This window comes from Lineus longissimus, chromosome 13 (assembly GCF_910592395.1).
Source record: "Lineus longissimus chromosome 13, tnLinLong1.2, whole genome shotgun sequence".
Taxonomy (NCBI): domain Eukaryota; kingdom Metazoa; phylum Nemertea; class Pilidiophora; order Heteronemertea; family Lineidae; genus Lineus; species Lineus longissimus.
In genome coordinates, this window is record NC_088320.1 from 11,936,913 (window position 1) to 11,959,242 (window position 22,330).

Below are 22,330 nucleotides of genomic sequence, written 5' to 3' on the forward strand. Positions count from 1 at the left end.
TCGGGGTATTTGTAGCCCCTAATAATAGCTCAATATATAACTTCATGAATCACGAAGTTTATGTTCTACCAACAATGATACATTCGAGGTTTCATACCAGTTTATCTAACATTATTTCGAAATAGTATAATATTTTCAAAGTTACTGGTGTCTCTACTTAAAGCCACAACATTGACTAGATAACAGCATTTCTTATGGTACATGTACATTGCATTACCATTAAAGTGATGCCAGCTATAATATGGATTGATACATGACCCATCCCTGAAACTAAAGTTTTTAACGGCGCAGGACAACTCCGTCAGTCAATTCAGAATATCAGAAGCTGTTGTCTGACACAAGGTGTAATGTACAACAGATCTAGAGGTGATAAATAGAACTTTGTGTATTATTACCAGTTTAAAAACAGTCGGATTTGCGACGACATTGTTTAAATTGTTGGTAAGTGATTACATCGAACATCACTTGATGTGTTCAATGAATACCTTTTGATACCAGCAAAATCACGTTGTCAACCTATATTGTAATGATACTAAATGTTTTATTACCATTAAAGACCATAAACCTGTGAAAAAGTGTTCGTATGCATAAAAAACAAGTAATTTGAAATTTCAGTCAGGGGCTACAGTTACCCCAAAGCCACGAGGTAATTGTAGCCCCTGACCACATGTCTTGAATTGCCTCTCAGAAGCATTGTTTTAGACAAAATGCTCTGAATTACAGGCAATATTTATATTGGAAGAGGTGCCACTACAAGATCCAGGCCGGTTTTTGTGAATCTGCTGGGAAATCTCTTGCGTAACCAAGGTTATAGGTGAAAAAGGGACTACAACTACCCAATTTTACCTTGCCTATATTTGTCGCATGCAACCATGATCGCAGGTCCCTGTGACAAAAATCACTAGTTTGCTTTAAGTTCATTGATCTGAATCACAATAGCTAGGGAACTATATGAACATGGCGCGTATGGGGCAGTATTCTATTCCGTGATATCGCTTTTCAAGGCAATCGATGTAAAAATAAGCATATAATACTCATGCATTGTTTTCTTTTAATCAATCATGTGTTGTTATTGATTAAACGTTGTTTTTGTAGTCGCGATCTATTGGATTTGTGTATCACAGGTGCCAATTTAGAGAGGTAACTCAACATGCTTGTTTTGTAAACACCTTTATCCTGATGAGCGCCTCTTGTAGGGATTGAGCTCTGATGTTGTGGCGGCAAACGATTGTTTCCGACATTATTTCCCCGCCAACAGAGCCACATCAACAGAGCGCCGGCATTAGAGGCGTTGATCAGGAAAGAGGCCATAACTGTGCTTCGGAATTGGATCCGAGTGTTGTTAAAATATCTTCAAAACCCGCGACGGTTTTCAATTCTAAAATACCTACCTTTTCTAGCCACTAAACTTTGTGTGATCAACATTATCTTCCGATTTTCCCATCTCGCTCCGGTCCGCTCACCGAGCATTTTGCACAACGGATTTCAGCAAACGATGACTTACTTTAAAGAGTAAGTAGAAAGCATTTGAAATCGTTCGAAATACCGTTTACCGGTGAGACACTAACTCGATATATCACAAGTGACAACATTTCTGTGCCAAAATGTTGCCACATAACCTTTATCGGAGATTTAAAGCGCCGTTCAAGGGGCAAATATCTTGGCGCCAAAAACAGACGTCGGCCATGTTTGGGAAAATGACGTCATACAACGTAAAATCCGAGAAAAACGTCCTCGTGTCGCCGACGTGTTGAGTACTTGGGTGGCACTACACAGTGCGGAGCACGGTGTCAAGGGTAGCGTCAAATAGGCACGAGGTAATCTTTCAGTTCTTGCTGAGGCCTATTCATACATCACAGGCACCATAATCTATACATTTCTGGGTTCATATTAATCCAGAGAAGGAGTCTACAACATGTTCATTGCATTTCATTCATAAGTGCACCAATGGGCGGCGCCACATTTGACACCACTCGGATCCTGAAAATGGTAAATATTTTACCAAGAAATAGCATGATGTGTGCGATCTTCAGACGGGCCTCAATTGGTTCAAAATGAATGATTTGGGAATGACATTACCACCGGCAGGTAGCCAAATGCATCTAGTTTCGTTATTTGTTGTGAAAACGTGGGGTCATCTCGGCTATTTTTTCGCTATATGGCCTAGAATTCGGACGAGCATAATTGACACAATTGACACTTGCACAACTGCGCCCAGCCTCGCGTGGCAGACGAAAGGTATGAAAGGTATTGAGGTTAAACTGAGCATTGAGACCCGCTTCAAATGGCACAGATGCTAGGCTCATAAAATCGCCAAAGATCCCTCTGCCCATGGAAACAAAGACCAAGGCGTCAAATTAAATAGTATTTTGAACAGGATGGACCCATTCATGAACATGAAAACGACCTGCGTCTTTAGAACTACATTTTTCTTGGGGGGGACGGACCCCGCCCCCACTGTGTAGTGCCACCTTGCGAAATTTACGCACCTCGGCGCAGTAGAGGTCGATATAACGTAACATACAATTTTGTGACGTCGTACGATGTAAATGGCACCCTTCATGGACCAGTGCAGTTCTTTTGGCGGGAATGCAAGTTGCCTCATCATGACGAGCCGTGTTTGACACATGCATTTAGCATTGGCGCTCATATGCTACAGAAAATTTTCATTTTCTGAAGCGGTTGTGGTTGGAATGAACTTTTGAATGGACTAAAGCGCAGGGACAAGCTGTAATGATCAATTTGAAGTAGGTTTGATGAAAATCAAAGAGCAATTATGAACTGTAGAGCGATTTTCTAGATTTCTGAACATCTCGGACCAAACTAATATGAAAAGTCAAGGACTTAGTGCGCCCCCTTTAGGTCGGGGAGCACCCCCTAACCCCCTACGATAGCATAACGTTTTTACCCAGTACAATGGAGGGGAAACCCTCCAAACCCCCCTTGTTGGGACCATCCATATTTCCTTCCGACACATTTTTGTTTTGGTAATACATTGTCCTTAGTGAGTGTAAGTCACTGTTATATATAATTCGGGGGACCCCCCCCCCCCCCCTTTTAGCCTTGCTGCCAGGCAGATTATTCATCATTCCTTCCCTCAAGCTTTGAAGAGTAGTTCATATTTGTTCCAATCATGGCAAATTGGTTTCACGGATGCTACAAGCCTATACCAGGCCTCGAGATGAAATTCACCTCTATGGATATCTTATGGTTGGGATCTTAGAGGTGATTTAAAGGAGTAAAAATCCTTGTTGCATTTCAAATCGAGAGCAGGAAGTCTACTAGGTGTTATAACAGACTATAACAAAAATAACCCAATTGAACTACAAGGCCCTGGTGTGGTAATGTGCCATCATTGGTTTGCATGATTATAGGCCAATGTTTATTTACATAATACAAAGGAATAAAGTTCACCCATGACTAATAATGATAAATTCATTTTGAATTTACATCATATTTAGGCATTAATTTCATGACTGGCTTGGCCCTACTGATGCCTTTAACTTGGATAAGTCACTAATCTTGTTAAAGCCAAGGGAACCGACAAACCTTATAGACAGGATAGTATAACATCGTCCGCTAGGGTGCAGAAATTCGGTCATTCATGGAACTCTAGCCAACATGCTCGCGCAATCGGCGTTTGGATTATGATTATGATTTTGCTTGTGAAACGCTGCTCAATACAAATAACGTTTTTAGTTATGTTGGCATTTTATATTGGGGGTGGTTCAAAAATTGAAATTAATTCAATAATTGAATAATTAAAGGCCTATGGGTAGATAGAAAAATCATGAAATTCCAGGTTCCTAAATCCAGCAGTTTTTTTTCTAGGGCCTCTCTGGAACAGTTTATGTGGACACTGATTCCTTAGGAGTTAAAGTCCCTTTTTTCTGTGGGTGATATACAGAAAGAAGAAGTGAACAAAATAACATATTTTCAATTTGACTGAGTGATTTATTTCGATAATGATTTACATCATTGGTTCCTCGGCCGTAGAACAACCAGCCTTTGGTTCGTCGCGAGTCTCCGCATCCCCAGCATCACCTCTCACCGAGCCATTGTCTTCAACTCGTTCGCCGATCCTCGAAACAACCCGATACCAGAGTATCCCTTTGTCAAGCTGAAATAGGAAGACTAGATAATATACGGTATCCGATTCGTCAATGAACAGACTCCATGAGGTCAACACTACTAACTTAAATTATAATATAGTCCTGACGGCCCTCAATTTCAATGTGATATATTGGAAATAATGTGAAGTGTACGTCTTAGAGACCACCATTCCTAGGTATTGTTGTTCCATAGACTACCACACCTAGCAACTAATGTCTCATGAGACACCTATCCCTAGGTTGGACAGTCCATTGGACATTAGTAACCGTGTTCACAGTCCGGACACATTCAAAACTAGAGATAAGTGTCCAATGAACTTCTATTCCTAGCTACGAGAGTCCGATGGACATTGAATCACGCGTTCAGTATCCGGGGACATTAAATCCTAGGTACTAAGGTCCAAACTACTCCTATTCCTAGAGTTAAAGGTCCGGACGATTGAACTCAGAAGATTTTAACCACTCGGTTGGCTAAGATTCCAATTGTTTCCAAATCTGATTCATTAAAAGGGAGAACCTGGATAACTCAATCACATGCACTATAAAGTAAAACGCCTACTTTGTAGTTTTTTAGCGGCAACACGCCGAAGAACTCGCTTCTGGTTTGCATTTGCTTTAGCGGGGTATTTTCTAAACGACAAATACCGAAAAACTTCCGCTGGAGAACTGATGTTTCTCGGCCGTGTTGCGCGTGTCCTCTCCATTTCGAATGGCAGAGCATTGGCTAGGCGGAGCATTTTATAGCAACTTTTGATAGTACTTACGCAACACATTTTTTTATTAAGATGACGAAATTGTCATATGAAAAAAAGAAAAAAAGAGAGTCAATCGCGCCGATACTAACCATTGTATTATATTATTACAGTAACTAAAAAGGAAAATCGCCAAGGCCACAAGACTCTCAACCATGAACCAGGCACTGTTCCACTGCGCCATGAGAGCCGAAGGAAAATGACCCGATTTTTAGCCTACCTATTCCTACAATCAAATACCATGTCACATTACGCGACTATTTATATAAGGAATGGGCATTATCTGCGTGGGACTTTATGCGCTGTTACTGCTGTAAAAGCAATCAATGTCCCTAGCGATCAATGTCCCTAGTGGCTAAGGTCCGCATGTCCCTATATAGGACCAGGGATAGATGTCCGGTAAAGACTATTATCCGGAGGACCCCCATCCCTGGGAACAGGGGTCCGGACTATTTAAGGGTTAGACGTGTGTAACTTCTCATTAATAAATTTCAGGGCCTATTCATATTCTGTGAAGATTTACATGAAGGACCTGAATCTGTCTATTCAGTAATTAATCGCTGTTTTAAGCTAAACACCCTTACGTTCCTACACCAATCGACTTTACCTAAACCAGCAGAAACACGCAAAGACATAAACTATAACCTCACCAACGGATGATGAGTCAACTTTTGCCAATATGCTAATATTCCCAGCTGACATTTTAACCAAATTGGGTACCTACATAATTCACCATAGCAAAGACAGTTACTACACGACTAATTGGGGACACATAGTTAATGCTTACAAAATTCCATGTGTAATGCTTCTAGTTGGCTGGATTTACCGCTGTCCCAGACTCCGCAATCAAATTCGTCAACATTTTCAACGAGGCCGTTATTGAATTAGATCACATCGTTGTCGCCAGCTCGACCACTCTTTCTAAAAACCTAGGCTTAGTTTTACTCAGGTTCACAGATATGCCCCACATCAATCAATAATCAAGGAGTGCGTCCAATTGTTTTATAGACCAACGGCCGATCTCGAAACTAAGATTGTGTCGTCTGCATACATCATACAAAATACAGAAGACAGAATTTCGCCTTGTTGCAGACCAGAAACACTGGTGAACTCGTTACTCATTTCACCATTTCATCTGACCGTTGAACACAAGCACTTTTGCATGGAATTTAACATACCGAACATTTTACCTTTCAGACCATATTTCATAAGCTTATACAATAGACCTCGTAGTGAGTAATCGACAAAGCAACAGTATAACCGTTCGTTTATATTGACATATCGCTCGACCATGCTTCTAAGTGTGAACGCTACATCTAGTGTACCAAGTCCTGGTCTAAAAACCAAACTGACCATTGCAAAGCATATTCTGTCCTTGAGACCAATTCATAGGTCTGGCATTTAGCACGGAGGTGAACATTTCACCTAAATTACTAATCAGAGAGATGCCACGATAATTAGTAATCGCATTAGCACCGTTTTCTTATGTAACGGCACAATAACAGCATTGCTCCAAAGCTTTGGGTAGGTGCCTGTATAGTACCCCCTGGTATATGGCACGGCCTAACCCGCCGGCCATGAGGGAATTCCTTTATGGCCCAGTGGTTGGCGCGTTGGCCCCAGACTGGATCGGTGACCGGCGCGTATAATAAATCTGGCAGACCTTCCCACGCGATGCGAGCTCTGGATTCGTAGTTCGGTACTGAGACGCATGAAGCGCTAAGTAGGATCGCGGACGATCCATCTCTGTCCGAAGGGGGGAATGATGTATAGTACCCCCTGGTATATGGCACGGCTTAACCCGCCGGCCATGAGTGACGTCACTACTATGGAATTTACTACGAAAACTCATGAATGAAAGATCGCATGACTCACGTGATTCTCACATGATTCTCAATAATAACAAATTGAACTGCGCATGCTCGGGCACTGGGGGCGGAACTACAAATCTGAACTCGAATAGGAAGTTGGAAGTTTGACTTTCTCGGGCGGTGAAAGTCGAAAAGTTGAATAAATCGCTCGGCGGTTCCAGTTCCCTTTAAGACCGGTAACAACATTACATTGTTTTCCAGTATATATTCATTGAGGATACTGTCCTCCGCGGGAGACTTATTTCTATTCAACTTATAGCGATAGCGCTAAGAAGCTCAGCATCACTAAAGACAGCTCAGGCGTGTTGACTAAATAAGTCAAGTTCGCTGCTATTTTATTTTCTACCTGAAGTTGTCATGGAACTCATTAGCGACCAGTGTGTTACGGGGTCCGGCTTCTTTCCATTTTAGAATTTTGAAATATTTTCTAGGATTGCGTTTTTTCAGTACCTGCATTGAAAGAGACGGCCTACTTAAACTCCCTTTTCTTAGCTAGTAACAGTTCGTAGGCGGGCTTAGACCGGCTTCTTTTGAACTCCTTTAGCGCAGCCTTGTTGAATTTCATTTTATCATAACATTCGCGTTTGAACCAGTTGGCAGCGTCTCCTAACGAAAACACAAGAGTACACTTTTCAGGAAAAATACGTGTCCCCAATTGGCTGTCATGCGGTAGTAACGAGATCGACATAATGATTGACTCCCAATTCATTCGCTGGAATGAGCTGTAGGTCTTCTGTAAGTTTTTTTATTGTGTTCTCAAGGTCATTTTAAAATTGATTAGCATGTGCATCGTCCCGTGCCACTCGATCATACGAAGTGCCAGCTTTTCAATTATTGATAGGAGTGGCAACTTTAGAATTAACACCAGTAATAAAACAGCTAATTGGAGCATGGTTAGATGTTGTGCTTAGGTCAACCGCTTTGAATGACTCGACGAAACTAGTGCCATGATGGACGTGCCATTATGGGTAAAGCATGTGAACTTTCAACTATCGGGGTTTGTATCTCCATTCAGAATTGACAAGCCGCACGAGCCACATAAATAAAGAAGACTTCCACCCTGAGCGTTCACATTCATAACTCTTCAGAACTCCTGTCATCGGAAAATGAATAATCAGAGAATTCTTCTTCTTTTCGGCGTTCGCCCGGCACTTGGAGCTGATTTTCTCCAGGGAGTTTTCTTGTTCCAAGGCGGGATGACTGTTTATGCGTGACACTACGGTTATGCGCCAATTGGGTTTATTGGCCTAGTGAATCCGACTTCGGCGAAAGGCTGAGTCCACGCGAGCTACTCATGTTTCACTTGGTGGGGTCTTGAACCTGCCCTGGCATAGACGCAAGATACAAGGAACCTCGGTTTTTATTTTTAATGTCTCATTCGAAGGACTGTGAAGAGCCAGGAATTTTAGATCCTTGAAAAGCCAGGCCGGTGTACCAACGATAGCAGTCCTAGGATTAGTTGTCCCCAAAACAAAACATTGGTATTGTCAACGGTTATGGTTAGGGTTAGTCGTATACTCGTAAAAAGAGAACACCAAGCCTTAATCAGCTTTTACAATAGAAAGCGGACTATGGTTCCATGAGGACTTTGATCGCGTTCACACCGATTCATCCAGAAATACAATTTGGGTTCACCCCGAATCGAAACCGGGCCGCGATATTTTTTTCCCAAATGACATATCCATTGCAATTGTTATTCGTAGTTTCTATAGCTCTTCTATCATAAAGAGGGCGTGGGCGCAGGGGACGGTAAGGGTCAGGGTTAGGGTAAGGGTTAGACGAATTTCACCCACTAATTGCGGAAATATATTAACACTCGCCACTGTTTCGCCAAGCGTTTCTATGCATTATGAATCGATAGCTGTGGAAACAATCCAAACCCTCGATTACTTCCCTTCTGAATACGTCTCTCTGTCCTCTTAAGGTCTCAACTGCAGCGACGATTCTGGAACATAAGTCATTGATATCTTGTGGAGGCAACTTGTAAACTTGATTCTAAAGATGTCCCCACAAAACAACCCACAGGGGTTGAGGTTCCGGGGACCTTTGTTGGACTCTCAATCTCATGGCTGATCGCACCAAATGCATCTGCTACTTGCTTGAGGCTTCCAGTCCTCAACCACTCTGTTACCGCAAACACACGCCGCTCAGTAGTAAGCTGCATTTTTCTGGTCTGAGAAAATGAGCAACCTTTTCAACTTCAAGGAGGGTGCAATGAATAAAACATGCAGAGGATTGCATAATTTTGAGGCCCAACAAAAGCCCTGCACTGGGCAAACAAGGTTCGATCATTACCAAAACATCTATCTGGTGCAAGACCAGTTCTGCCATGGTTGATTGAACTGTTTCGTGCTCAATCATCTGTGACAGTAAATTGGATGTATTGGTGTCATAAGAAAGAGGACATCATTAGGTAATAAATGGTTGTTGCCAATTTCAAAAATGTGACCCGTCTCATCATAACCAGGCGCATATCGCACAGAAGATGAGCCTAAATGACACCAGGAGATAATGAAAGAAACTGACCTGCTCATATTTCACAAAAGACAGACAATAGAGAAATGAACAAACAGTCCGTCTCAACCTGCCAAGCTCAGAGCGACATGCGCCTGGTTTTGCTGTGACGGGTTACAAATGTTTAGACATGTCCAAGAATTTAACAAATTAATCTCGGTTTCTTTTTTTAAAATACCCTGTATAATCTATATGTACATGTATATCAAATCCACGGAAAATCTGTAGATAATTTCTTCATAAAGGATCTAGTAAGGTTGTACAAATTTACAAATTATACAGATTATACAGATTCTATACACGCTTAGATTATAGCATTCATACAATGTTCTTTATCGTCTGCTACAGAAAGTTTTGTCTGTGTACTTGGCAGTGACATCATCAAAATATCGAGAAAGCAGGTCGTCCGATAGAGAAATCTATTGGCTGAACTCTCGTAGACCGTGTAAATGCAATAGCATTCCGCGAAGTTACTATTTATAGCTCACAATGTCATTTGCATAAGATATTGATGACGTTTTAGTCACGTGACAGTCGGACATCGACACTTATTTCTACGCATTTGAGCTTATTTCAAAGTCAATTATCTTTGACCCTGCATTGTTTTTAGCATGAATGATACCATAGAGTCAGAGAGAGAAATATTCAGAACAATTATGTAGTATTTCCAACACTCGGACATGTGCCAGATTGAATCTAACTGCCCTAGTTAGAAAGCCTGAATCCATTACGAAACCGCATGTTTGTCCGACATTGTCTGTAATTCAGCGATGGGGAAATAGAGGGCAGCAGCTGCAGTGACGTCATCTTCGCGGAATGCTATACATGACATAGGTGGACTATTGCACGTTCTGACCAACATGGACAGAGCTTCAGCAAGATTAGTAGTTTCATCTTTCCATTTCATGACAATGCACATTAGCGGAACCGATAATAATTTAACTTCTGCAATCTTACGGGTTCAGTCAATTCTTCGATGTAGCGTGGCATGCTCGAATATTCATAGGTGCGTTGCTTTTTCCACCACCTACTACTTGAACGGCCATGACGGCCATAATCCAAGGTTAACCTGTCATCTTCGCAAGGATACTGCTACCAAGGGCTGGAATTGCCGTGGCCGGAGAACAAGACATCGGTTTTGGAAAAAGCAGGTAGCTAACTTTTCAGTTTTCATATTCGCAACCTATTTTGCAATAAAGACATTATTTGCTGTTATTGCGGGCACAACAAGTTAAACGCCGGTGTGCAAGGGATAGTAGTCCTAGGGCTGATAGTCCGTGTAACAAAAGCCCGCATTGCTAAATGTTTTGGTAAGGGTTAGCGGTACAATAGATCATGCTGCTTATTGATCAAATACAATGCTACCGGACTATGACTCCAGGGGACTATATCCGCTGTCACACCGGTACGGTGGTGCTCTCGATCCGTCGTTGGTCAGCCCCCCCCCTCACTCTATACTCTGAAACGTTTACCAATTTTCGGCGAACTGGTAGATATCAAAGATCACCGCGGTGTGCATGCCATGATATGGAGCTCTTTAAACGAGCTATATGGTTAGATAGTGTGTATACCGTCAACAAAATAAGTTGACCCGGAACAAGAAAACCTCCACCCCGAGGTGAAATTTTTGCACGCGAATCGTATACGCCGATGCACAGCAATTTACCTGCAGAGAGATTTTCTTTTTCCAAAACAATGCGGCGGGACCGATGATTTTTACGTAGAGTAGCCGCTGTTCGGTTGGAGATTTCGTCAAAACAGGGTGAATCAAAGTGTGACGATACCCTGGGGCGAATCGAAATACATTAAACAACAATCTGCAGCGCTGCCAGAGATTATGTTTCTCTTTCCGCGAAGAAATCGTGCTTTGAACTGGCAAAAGTCCGCAAAAGATTTCGAGTCTGCTAACTTTTCCGTAGTACGCATGCGCACCAACATGATCGGTCCGGGGCTGCCCGTTTCGACGACGATTTCGTCAATGTCATGGTGTGTGGGAGGACGTCGACGCTATACAACTATATATCCCCCCTCCCACCACGACCACCACCACCACCACCACCACCACTACCCGAGTCTTCTCGCTCACCAACCCTATTAACGAAGAGCTCCCTATCAAGGCATTAACATTCCCCATATTAAAATATATTATTCTCACTATGCAAAAGAATTGGAGTTTTGATATTATCTTTAGTAATGATTTTGTAACCTTGCTGCAAATGTGGTAACGGAGATCGCGTAATGTACGTTGCATTAGATGTACCTTCTATATGTTACGTAGGTTTTCATTGTGTGTGTGTGTGGGGGGGGGGGGGGGGGGTGGGGTCCAGTTTCCACTTTTGCCCTTTTTGACCCTCCCTGGGGGTCCCACGGCTCGTTAAGGGGGCCAAAAACTATGCAATGTTAAAGTACCCCCATAGACCTTCATTTTGATACCCATGTTGACATGTTTCGATGACATCAACTTTTTGACCCCTACTTTGGGACCATTAGGCCCTATTAAGGGTCTCATTTCTGACTTAATGTGCAACTTGACGCGGGAGAAAAATTGATTTTTTAAATCAGCACCCCCATATTACCCAAAAACGACTGTTTTCAATTTTCACACTAATTTGTCAAACGGAACTTCACATTTTTCACACTCGTCCCATGGCCTAACAGGGGCGACACGTAACGGCCAACTAGACGGGTCAGAGGTCAAACACACTAAGTCACCCCCAGATTCTGGATTTTGTCGCACCCCAAGTGACAATCCTCGTGATGAGTGACGTCACCGCATAGAATTTGATTGATGGCGCCCGTGTTTGAGCTCTTCAAGTTTGGTACGGTTTTTCGAATTTAATATCGTTTATCCCCCTATTTCTTGATGTTGTATTTAAATTAAAACATGTGGGATTGTGCTGGGTTTGGAAGCATTGGTTAATTCTGGTGTAGGATCCAGACGTTAATACTTTTGGGTGATGGGTTCCATTGGGTGTTTGATCCCAGTATAGGGTATGCATGTCGGATTGCTTGTGCATAAGTGTATATATTGGCTTGGTTGGGACATCCTTCCCTCTCGGTTCAAATGTCCAGCTTCCAAAGTTTATCAAACATCACCGTTCGATAATTAGTCTTGATAATCATCCGAAAACTGGTAAATCCTTTTCAGATAACCTTTGCTTTTTCCAGGCTTTTGGTATCTCGCGACATCGTGCAGCACACGGCAAAAGGCCCGAAGATAAGAAGAAGCCGTTTACCAAAGAGGCAAAGGTACTTTTACAAACATGGATAGATTTCTCTGGTCGTCGACACGAACAAATTAATCAATACGGGGGCATTGACATTATGGACATTCCTAAAGCCGAGGAAGGTTTTCAAACGGCTATTAATATGTACTCGATGACTCAGGACAATGACCTACAGACTGACGACAACGATGACCAATTGGAGGGTGTGGTTGGGGATAACGGGATCGAGGGGATGGTGTAGCTACGGAGCAGGGGGTTGTTGAGGCTATGGAGCATGGGTTCAATAGCAGGGGCCAGATGCCAGTGTCATCATAATATAAAAATCGTCGTAGAAATTAGGCCGATATCCTAGCGTATTGGATTTGAATGTTTTTCGCGATCACGTCAGTTTGATAACCGACTTGGGCAATTATTCAAAACGTTTGAGATGTCGCAATTGCGACAAGATGTTTACGTGTATACATAACTTATTGAGGCATCAGGGGACGTGGAGTAATGCTACCAAGTTGAAATTACCAGGGAAATGGAAGATTTGAGGAGCTCGATCACATCGGAATCACCGATGAGAATCGTTTTTACCCGTTTTTTTACAACATTTGATTTCGAGTCCACGTTGATTCCGTGTGATCGACCATTAACGGAAGCAGATAGAGGCATCGGCGAAAACCAGCTGGACTACGAAACATAAACCCATCAGCGTTTGTATATGTTCCAATTAAACGTGCGAGGTTTTACAGATGCGTGCTGCTTCGTTAATGTTCATGTACAAGAGTTGGTGAAATCGATGGTGGGTCACCTGCAAAACATCTCTAAGGAGTCCAACTTATCTTGCTGGGTACCCATGGCTGGGTGTTGAACAGTTTGGAGCAGCGTCAGCTGCCCCGAGGGCGATCTCAGAATCGGCCAAAATGACTCTGAAAAGAAAGATTTCGATCTAGAAGTCACCATGCACAAGACTGTCGTCGCTCTCGGCTGTGAGCTGATCGAGGGACTATTGTTCGGAGTTTCCTATCCTCGGCTTCAACAGTTCAAGATACGATTCAAATCTCGTCAAAGCTACTCTTCTGCGAGTCTTGGACGACGAACTTCGTGATACCAAGCTCTAGTGAACTCACACAACTGTTTGACATGGGGGAGCCCCCCAAACCCCCGTCCTTCTGACATATTTAGCCAGTACATTGGGGGATGAGTCCCCCAAACCCCCTCCCCGTTCTCTGAAAGTGACAGGTTTTAGTCAGTACATTGGGGGACCCCCCCCCCCCCCCATTGGACTCTAAAAATAGAATTCCTTGGATACGTTCAACAATAAGGCCCAATAAAGAAATAGTCCCCGCCCCGGTAGCTGTCTCATATCTGCTGACAGAAGCAGCTCTTTGTGGTGAAATAATAATTGAATGCATGTCATGACACCCAGGATGGTTGGAATGAATTTCCAAATCAGTCCGTCAAATCTCTATGCAATGAAAATTGAAATGTCACAACTGTCTCCACCGACGTTGTCCTGTATGTCCTAGCAGACGATTTTTAAATAAATGATGTGATTGATATACTTGTAGATTGGAATGAATTATTTCTTCAATGATATGAAAGTTGAAAACCCTCTGACATGTCTGAGTACAAAAATGCAGAGGCAAGACACATCATGCATGTCATGACACCCAGGAGCTTTTTCTCATTTCTGAAACAGTTGCATGGTTGGAATGAATTTCCAAGTCAGTCCGTCAAATCTCTATCCAAATGGAACTTTAAGACCACTCTATATTTGTGCAGTAGTGTTAAAACTGACTTTTTTGAAGTAAAGTACGTAAATCGAGAAGAAGAGCACGTTTTCTTTGTCTAAGAATTATTCAGGACGAAATGTATAATATTTGGGGTTTTTCGTGATTGTCCGGCCCAATTGGCAATATTGCTATTTGGGATGGTGAACAGAGCTAGCAAATTACATGGGACCCATATGGGTGCCAAATGGGCAATCTGGGTTGCCAATATGGGCCCCATCTAAACAAACCATATGGGGCCCAGATGGGAAACATGGGGCCCACTTCAACCATGTTGGGCCCATATGTGTTTTGCACCGTGGACGCCCATGTGGGTACCATCTGGGCAAAGTGGGGTAACTGGGTATGACGTGGGGGTTGCATGGGCAAGCACCACCTTAAACCCCTGTAAATCCCAGTAAGTGCCCACCTGGTCTGATGTGTTCTACACTTCTTTGAATAGTCTATGTCATCCCCAGACACGTTGTCTCAAAAAGGGATTGCATGGGGACACTGAGTTGAGTTCATTGAGAATGGAAAAACGAAACAAAATGTATGATAAAAAAATGAAAATATTTATTTGATTTCTATAATGAATTGCAGTTGATACTGAGTATCAACAATGTCAAAGCACCAATGTCATTGAATAAACCTGAGATTTTGTCCTGCATTTCCATGTTTTGGCAAGTCACTGTTCATCACTATGGTTATATAATATTCTTAATTGTCACTATCAGTATTTTGTGGCTCTGGCAGGGCAGGGTCATTTCCACCTGGCAATTGTTGTTCATTGACGACTTCAACTCCTCTCGCCGCACGTTTTCCTCCTAGTCCTCGATCACGCGCATTCGTGAACCATGTTGACATTTTCTCTGCGATGGCCTTGTCTGTTGACTGCTTTTGATAGGCATGTTTGCGAACACTTCCTGAAACCAAAGACGTATAGTGTAACAGTATTATGTACATCACAATAGTTTTCTGACAAGGCTACGAGTACCACTACACAGGTCTACAATACATGATCATGATAAAACAGCAAAACAGGTAGGCAAGACACACTGCACAGTGTATTTTCACGTACATAAATGTACACAGTTAAATGTACAGTGTAGCATGTACAGTTACAGTACACTAGCAGCCTACAACGAACGGGATATCACAACAAAAACATCAAAGAATCTGCAGGATTGTATTGAAAGAATGTATATAAAGCACACAAACATCAAGATTGGTGCTTTAGTAGACAAGGTCACAACTAACCTGGCAAACAAAAACCTGAGATTTTGTCCTGCATTTCCATGTTTTGGCAAGTCACTGTTCATCACTATGGTTATATAATATTCTTAATTGTCACTATCAGTGTTTTGTGGCTCTGGCATGGCAGGGTCATTTCCACCTGGCAATTGTTGTTCATTGACGACTTCAACTCCTCTCGCCGCACGTTTTCCTCCTAGTCCTCGATCACGCGCATTCGTGAACCATGTTGACATTTTCTCTGCGATGGCCTTGTCTGTTGACTGCTTCTGATAGGCATGTTTGCGAACACTTCCTGAAACCAAAGACGTATAGTGTAACAGTATTATGTACATCACAATAGTTTTCTGACAAGGCTATGAGTACCACTACACAGGTCTACAATACATGATCATGATAAAACAGCAAAACAGGTAGGCAAGACACACTGCACAGTATATTTTCACGTACATAAATGTACACATTTAAATGTACAGTAACAGTGTAGCATGTACAGTTACAGTACACTAGGATAGGAGCCTACAACGAACGGAATATCACAACAAAAACATCAAAGAATCTGCAGGATTGTATTGAAAGAATGTATATAAAGCACACAAACATCAAGATTGGTGCTTTAGACAAGGTCACAACTAACCTGGCAAACAAAAAACTATTCTAATCAATGAAATTATGGGAAAGTTTCTCTGCTTTTTGAGTACTGGCGTGAAGAACAAAATCAAATATGGCGGCTGACAATGGCGTGCAAGGAGGCGACAATACTCGTCCCCATCAGCTCTTTCAGCTCCATTGGAGACGCACGATGCACTCGGAGGCCAATGGGGACGATTTTGATTTGCTTTGGCGCCAAACAAATTTTGTAAAATGCCAGCTTTACTCATAAATTTTATAAAACATATTTCATTATCATAATCTTGAATGGGCCTCATGTAAACCCTTTATTTTTAAAACATATAATTGGAAATTCTCGGATGTGGGATTGATATGGGGTTCATATGGGATACATTGGGCTTACAATTCTCAATAGGTCCCCATATCAACCATCGCAAACCCACATGGGGCCCATAACTCAAAACCCATATGGGCTTTCCCATATGGGCCCCACATGGTGAAATCCCATGTGAGATAAACCATCTTGGTCCCACATGGGTTACATGTGGGCCAGATGGGACCCTACTTGCCCAGGTAAAACCCATGTGGTTCCCATATGTTTTGCTAGCTGGGGAGCTAGGAGCAAATGCGACGCTTAGGATGCCCGATTTAACATCCTGCAGAATAAGGGGAATCGGGCGTTTCCAGTGATATACGACACAAAAGGATTGTCCTCATGCATTCACTTTGGAAACGCATTTTAAAATAGATGTTACGTCCTGTTAATGGGACACATCATCATCGCGTACATTTGGGAAAAACTCCCTAACGAGACCCTAGCAGACGATTTTTAGCTCAGCTGACAAAGTCAGCGGAGCTAGTCAAATAGCTATTCGATTGGTGTCCGTCCTTCCTTCCATCCATCCTGCCATCCTTCCATCTAGCCATCTGTAGACAAAGTTGGGCATTTTGTAATCATACAACCGAGGCACTTCAAATCTAGTCTTGCTTATAAACACCGCAGAAAATGTTGCTTACGGAAAAAAAATTGGGCGATTCGCCTCAAATTCAGCTCCCCAGGGGGCAAAATGCGTAAATGAAAAAACAATTTTTTGACGCTCTATTCCAGCAGATAAAAGCTTGAAATAAAGTTGAAAAGGTCTTCATGATACAGAAGTTTTGATATAAAATAGATTAGTGTCGATTTATATCACCAGTTGGCGGTAGTGAGCAAAACTGTTGTTTGACCCCGGATGACCCCGCTTTAAATTTCCCGCCGAGGTTACCTGGAGTACTATCATCAAGAAAATGGCGGTGACCTTTTTATTTCTACCGGAGCGATGATTTTGTAAGTGACAAATTTTCTTTTTTAAGCCTTTACGGAAACGTATTTTGGTACGAAACTTCACACGTTTGTAGAAAAGATCAACGAGAATGTGTTCAAATGCCCTCATAACGATGAGTTCAACAGAATTTGGTCAAAACAACCTTCGAATGGAGTCAACTTTCTTTGCGAAATTGAAGCGACGACCTCATTATTTATCGTAATTTATGCAGATCTGAGTCCAGCTGATGGGTGATGTTCTGATTTGTGTTCAAACTATTTAATTGGAAACTTCGGAAATTAGTTCTATTAGTGCTACTATTCTGCAGGAGTATATTATAGCCATTGATGTTGACAGCTAAAAGCACGAAAACTTTGTTCAGGTTTCTCGTCCAATCACGTGACCTCTCCAACACTCGATAATGCACTCTTTTCGTCCTCGTTTTAGGCCAATCTTCGGCCTGAACATGAAATCTAATAAGCGCAGTACTTAAATCAGATGTTTCTCTCGCCTTGAAAACATTCCTGGGTAAAATCCGTTGAGATTAGCCGAGTTAATCCACTTTTTCCGTGCCTAAAATCTCTGCCGCTGAATTCTATAAATAGAAACTATTTTAATAGTACTGCCGCGATGTTAAAACATCGCGGCAGTGTGGTTCCCATTTTCACACCATGTCAGGAACTTTTACGGAGAGAAAGGGCGTGCGGTAAGAAGAATGGCCAAAATGACGTCACGTTTTCCTGGCAATGTCTCAAGCAGACAACGTTAGAACTAGAAAAACGAATATGTTAATTTGCAAAATTAAAAGCAGATTTCACCACTAACCAGCCAAATCGGAATACGACGGCACAAAATGTTCTCGCTTTCCTCCTGCTAAAAAACCTTGTTCCCGCACTCCTATTTTAATTTATGCCAAGGAATATGATATGATCTGTTTTCACTTTTTTGTAATTAAATGGTATTCATATAATGAGATCAATAGTAGTGTCCGTGTCAGATCCCATCATTCAATTCATTGGATGTATAAATAATTATTTATACCTCCATGATCCCATCGTTCAACTAGTCTGCTCTCCCCAGGTGCCTCACACGGACCTTCACGTCCCCATACTCAAGACCAACTTACAGTATCGCCCTCAAAACAACCCTGGAGTCATGAATTCACAGGTGCTCCTGTGAAATCTCAGTTCTAGTTTATTTATCAAACTTTATCGGGTCTGTGAAGTTGGCTCCCAGTTCCCAGTTCCCAGTTCCCAGTACGCAGTTCCTTATTCGTACCCAAACATGGGTACGAATAAGGAACTAGGAAATGGGCTAAGCATTTCCCAGTTCCCAATTCAAATTTCTTTCAAATATTAACACTCCAAAGTTCGATAACTCAACTTGGTGGTTTTAACCCTTTCCTACCGAGCTCCCGATTCAACTATCAGTGACTTTAACCCTTTCTGACACATTTCCCAGTTCAAAATGCCAGCTCCTTATTCGTTTTAACTCATTTTAACCCTCTACATCTCCATTTCCCTATTCAAATGCTGGCTCCCGATTCAGCTACAAGTCACTTTAACCCTTTCTGACTCCATTTCATTCATTTGCAAGTCTCTTTAAGCCATTCTGACTCCATTTCCCAGTTCAAAATGCCAGTTCCTTATTCGTCTTAACTCATTTTAACCCTCTATAAGTCCATTTCCCTATTCAAATGCTGGCTCCCGATTCAGCTACAAGTCACGTTAACCCTTTCTGACTCCATTTCATTCATTTGCAAGTCACTTTAACCCTTTCTGACTCCATTTCCCAGTTCAAAATGACAGTTCCTTATTCATCTTAACCCATTTTAACCCTCTATAAGTCCATTTCCCGATTCAAATACTGGTTCCCAATTCAGCTACAAGTCACTTTAACCCTTTCTGACTCCATTTCATTCATTTGCAAGCCTCTTTAACCCTTTCTGACTCCATTTCCCAGTTCAAAATGCCCAGTTCCTTATTCGTCTTAACTCATTTCAACCCTCTATAACTCCATTTCCCTATTGAAATGCTGGCTCCCGATTCAGCTGCAAGTCACGTTAACCCTTTCTGACTCCATTTCATTCATTTGCAAGTCACTTTAACCCTCTCTGACTCCATTTCCCAGTTCAAAATGTCATGGATCGAGTTTGTTTACAATATGCAGTGCCATCTTGGAAAAACCGTGACGTCACCGCCAGGGTTAAAGTGACTTGTAGCTGAATCGGGAGCCATCATTTGAATAGGGAAATGGAGTTATAGAGGGTTAAAATGAGTTAAGACGAATAAGGAACTGGCATTTTGAACTAGGAAATGGAGTCAGAAAGGGTTAAAGTGACTTGCAAATGAATGAAATGGAGTCAGAAAGGGTTAACGTGACTTGCAGCTGAATCGGGAGCCAGCATTTGAATAGGGAAATGGAGTTATAGAGGGTTAAAATGAGTTAAGACGAATAAGGAACTGTCATTTTGAACTGGGAAATGGAGTCAGAAAGGGTTAAAGTGACTTGTAGCTGAATCGGGAGCCAGCATTTGAATGGGGAAGTGGAGTTATAGAGGGTTAAAATGCGTTAAGACGAATAAGTAGCTGGCATTTTGAACTGGGGAATGGGCTTAGAAAGTGTTGTAAACAATCATCAACGTTTGCACAGAAAAATGCCATCAAAGTCATCCTTTAGCTAACTTTGCAATGCTGGCCCAGACCTACTATTCAAGATGGCAGCCGAAATAAAATACACAAAACTTGGTTCACGCCAAGTTGATTCTAATCAATACATATAATCCTAATTACTACAGCAAAACTGAGGGCATAGATCTACATGGGTGAATTCAGACCTATTATGTAATCTTCGCACGTTCCGAAAGCTGTCTGGGGTGAGGAACTGGGCTGTTTATTGGGATAGCATTTAATACTTATAGAGGTGTAAAATGACGAATAAGCAACTGACATTTTGAACTGGGAAATGGAGTCAGAAAGGGTTAAAGTGATTTGCAAATGAATGAAATGGAGTCAGAAAGGGTTAAAGTGACTTGTAGCTGAATTGGGAGCCAGTATTTGAGGGTTAAAATGAGTTAAGACAAATAAGGAGCTCGCATTTTGAACCGGGAAATGGAGTCAAAAAGGGTTAAAGTGACTTGCAAATCGAGGACGATACCGCGGTGACGTCACGGCTTTTCCAAGATGGCACTGCATATTGTAAACAAACTCGATGAGACAAGACCACTAATGAATATTCATAGGTTGGAGGGTCGAGGCCTATCAATTAGACGAGTGCATGTTTTTTACTCTCAAGTACATATTTGGAGAGGTATTGAAAAAATATTTGCTGTGGCAAGTCTACAGATATAAAGAAATTATTTGATGAAAAAATTAATTTCGAATTTTGCTAATTGGGTAATAGGGGGCGTGTTTTGAGTTTTTTCTGCCAGTTGGCTGAAAACAGTGGAAATATCAAAGTCTGTCTAATTTGTCGATTATAAAAAAATTTCCGTTGTCAATCACCAATTTCCATCGCACCAGTTACTCGCAAGACTAACCCGTATATCATATCCGAATTTCAGTTTCACTACTTGACGCGTTCTTTGATGCGTCGCGGTCAAACATTGACAATTTAACTGCTAAAAGGCATAAAAAATCAATTGTGGTCTTGTCTCCGATCCACGGCATTTTGAACTGGGAAATGGAGTCAGAAAGGGTTAAAGAGACTTGCAAATGAATGAAATGAAGTCAGAAAGGGTTAACGTGACTTGCAGCTGAATCGGGAGCCAGCATTTGAATAGGGAAATGGACTTATAGAGGGTTAAAATGAGTTAAGTGTCAGTCCATGATACCACCATGCAGGATCATGCAAATGGTGGCAAGGTGGGGGGTCAACAGATCTAGTTGTAATTTCTACCACAGACCTGTCCTAGGGTACTATGAAGGCTGGTGGATTGGTTTCGAAAATAACCCCACAGTTTTGGGGTACGGCTGTTAACCATTTCCTACTCATTTTCCTTTTAAAAAAACATGCATTATCCCTCAAAATAGGCTAAGTCTTTTGTCAATTTTCGTGCATCAAACAGAATTATCACTAAACACCGCCTATTGAAATTGAAAGTACATGATCTGAGCTACCTTTTCATGCCTTTTGTTTTGCCCCAGGTACATTTTAATGACAGGTAAAGTACGTCCCAAAAACAATGCAATCTCAAATTTCAGTAAAAAGGCAATTTTAACTCTCCTTTAGCTCCAACACTGCAGTTTTTTAGGTGATGCCACTTCCAGGTAAGGAAGTCAGAATGCTGTTTTTTAATTTGCAAAAGAAAAAAATCCGGCCGCCCTTACGGTTTTCCGGTGAGGGGGTCGAGTCGCGCCCTTCTCACTGGTGCCCATTTTTTGCCCATTCCCTCAGAAAACTGACGAAATACACATGCTTTCCAAATAAAATTACATTTTTAGATGTTAGTGAACCCCCCTCTCCCTTGCCCCTCCCACACACTCCCTCAAACAACCTAGAGGCCTTTATTACCCCTGTGGAGGCTTAGCAGTCTTGGCGGAAACGATCACCAGCAACGACAACAACAACAACAGTTACAGTTACAATGCATTGTGTACATGCACGTGTACATTGTGTGATAGTCAATTGAAAATGGAACCTGAAAAATCACAGTTGAAATGTGGATTTGCTGTCATATCCAAGGATATCGAGTGTGGTACTGACGCTTCATACCCCAATGACAAGAGTGTGATCCCCTTGAAACAATGTAAGAAGGACGTGCACTCCCATTTGATGCGTTGGATGTCCTCCAGGAAAGCCAGTCAAGTCAAAAGTGAATGGGAGCTCATAGCACTTTGTGATGGCGTGTTTGATATGAGTTCTCCAGTTCTGGACACCACAATATGCCCGAACCACCGATACAAGTTGAGTTTATCATGGAATCAGC

The 22,330-nt window shown here is 42.0% G+C and overlaps 1 long non-coding RNA gene across 1 annotated transcript; it reads right to left on the minus strand.

Annotated features, from left to right (window-relative positions):
- Window positions 1–15,134: 15,134 nt before the first annotated feature.
- Window positions 15,135–16,210, minus strand: LOC135498458 (uncharacterized). Its single transcript, XR_010449064.1, has 3 exons — window positions 16,125–16,210; window positions 15,494–15,782; window positions 15,135–15,159 (listed from the first exon to the last, which is right to left on the minus strand). It is a non-coding gene; the product is annotated as an uncharacterized LOC135498458 (long non-coding RNA).
- Window positions 16,211–22,330: the final 6,120 nt, after the last annotated feature.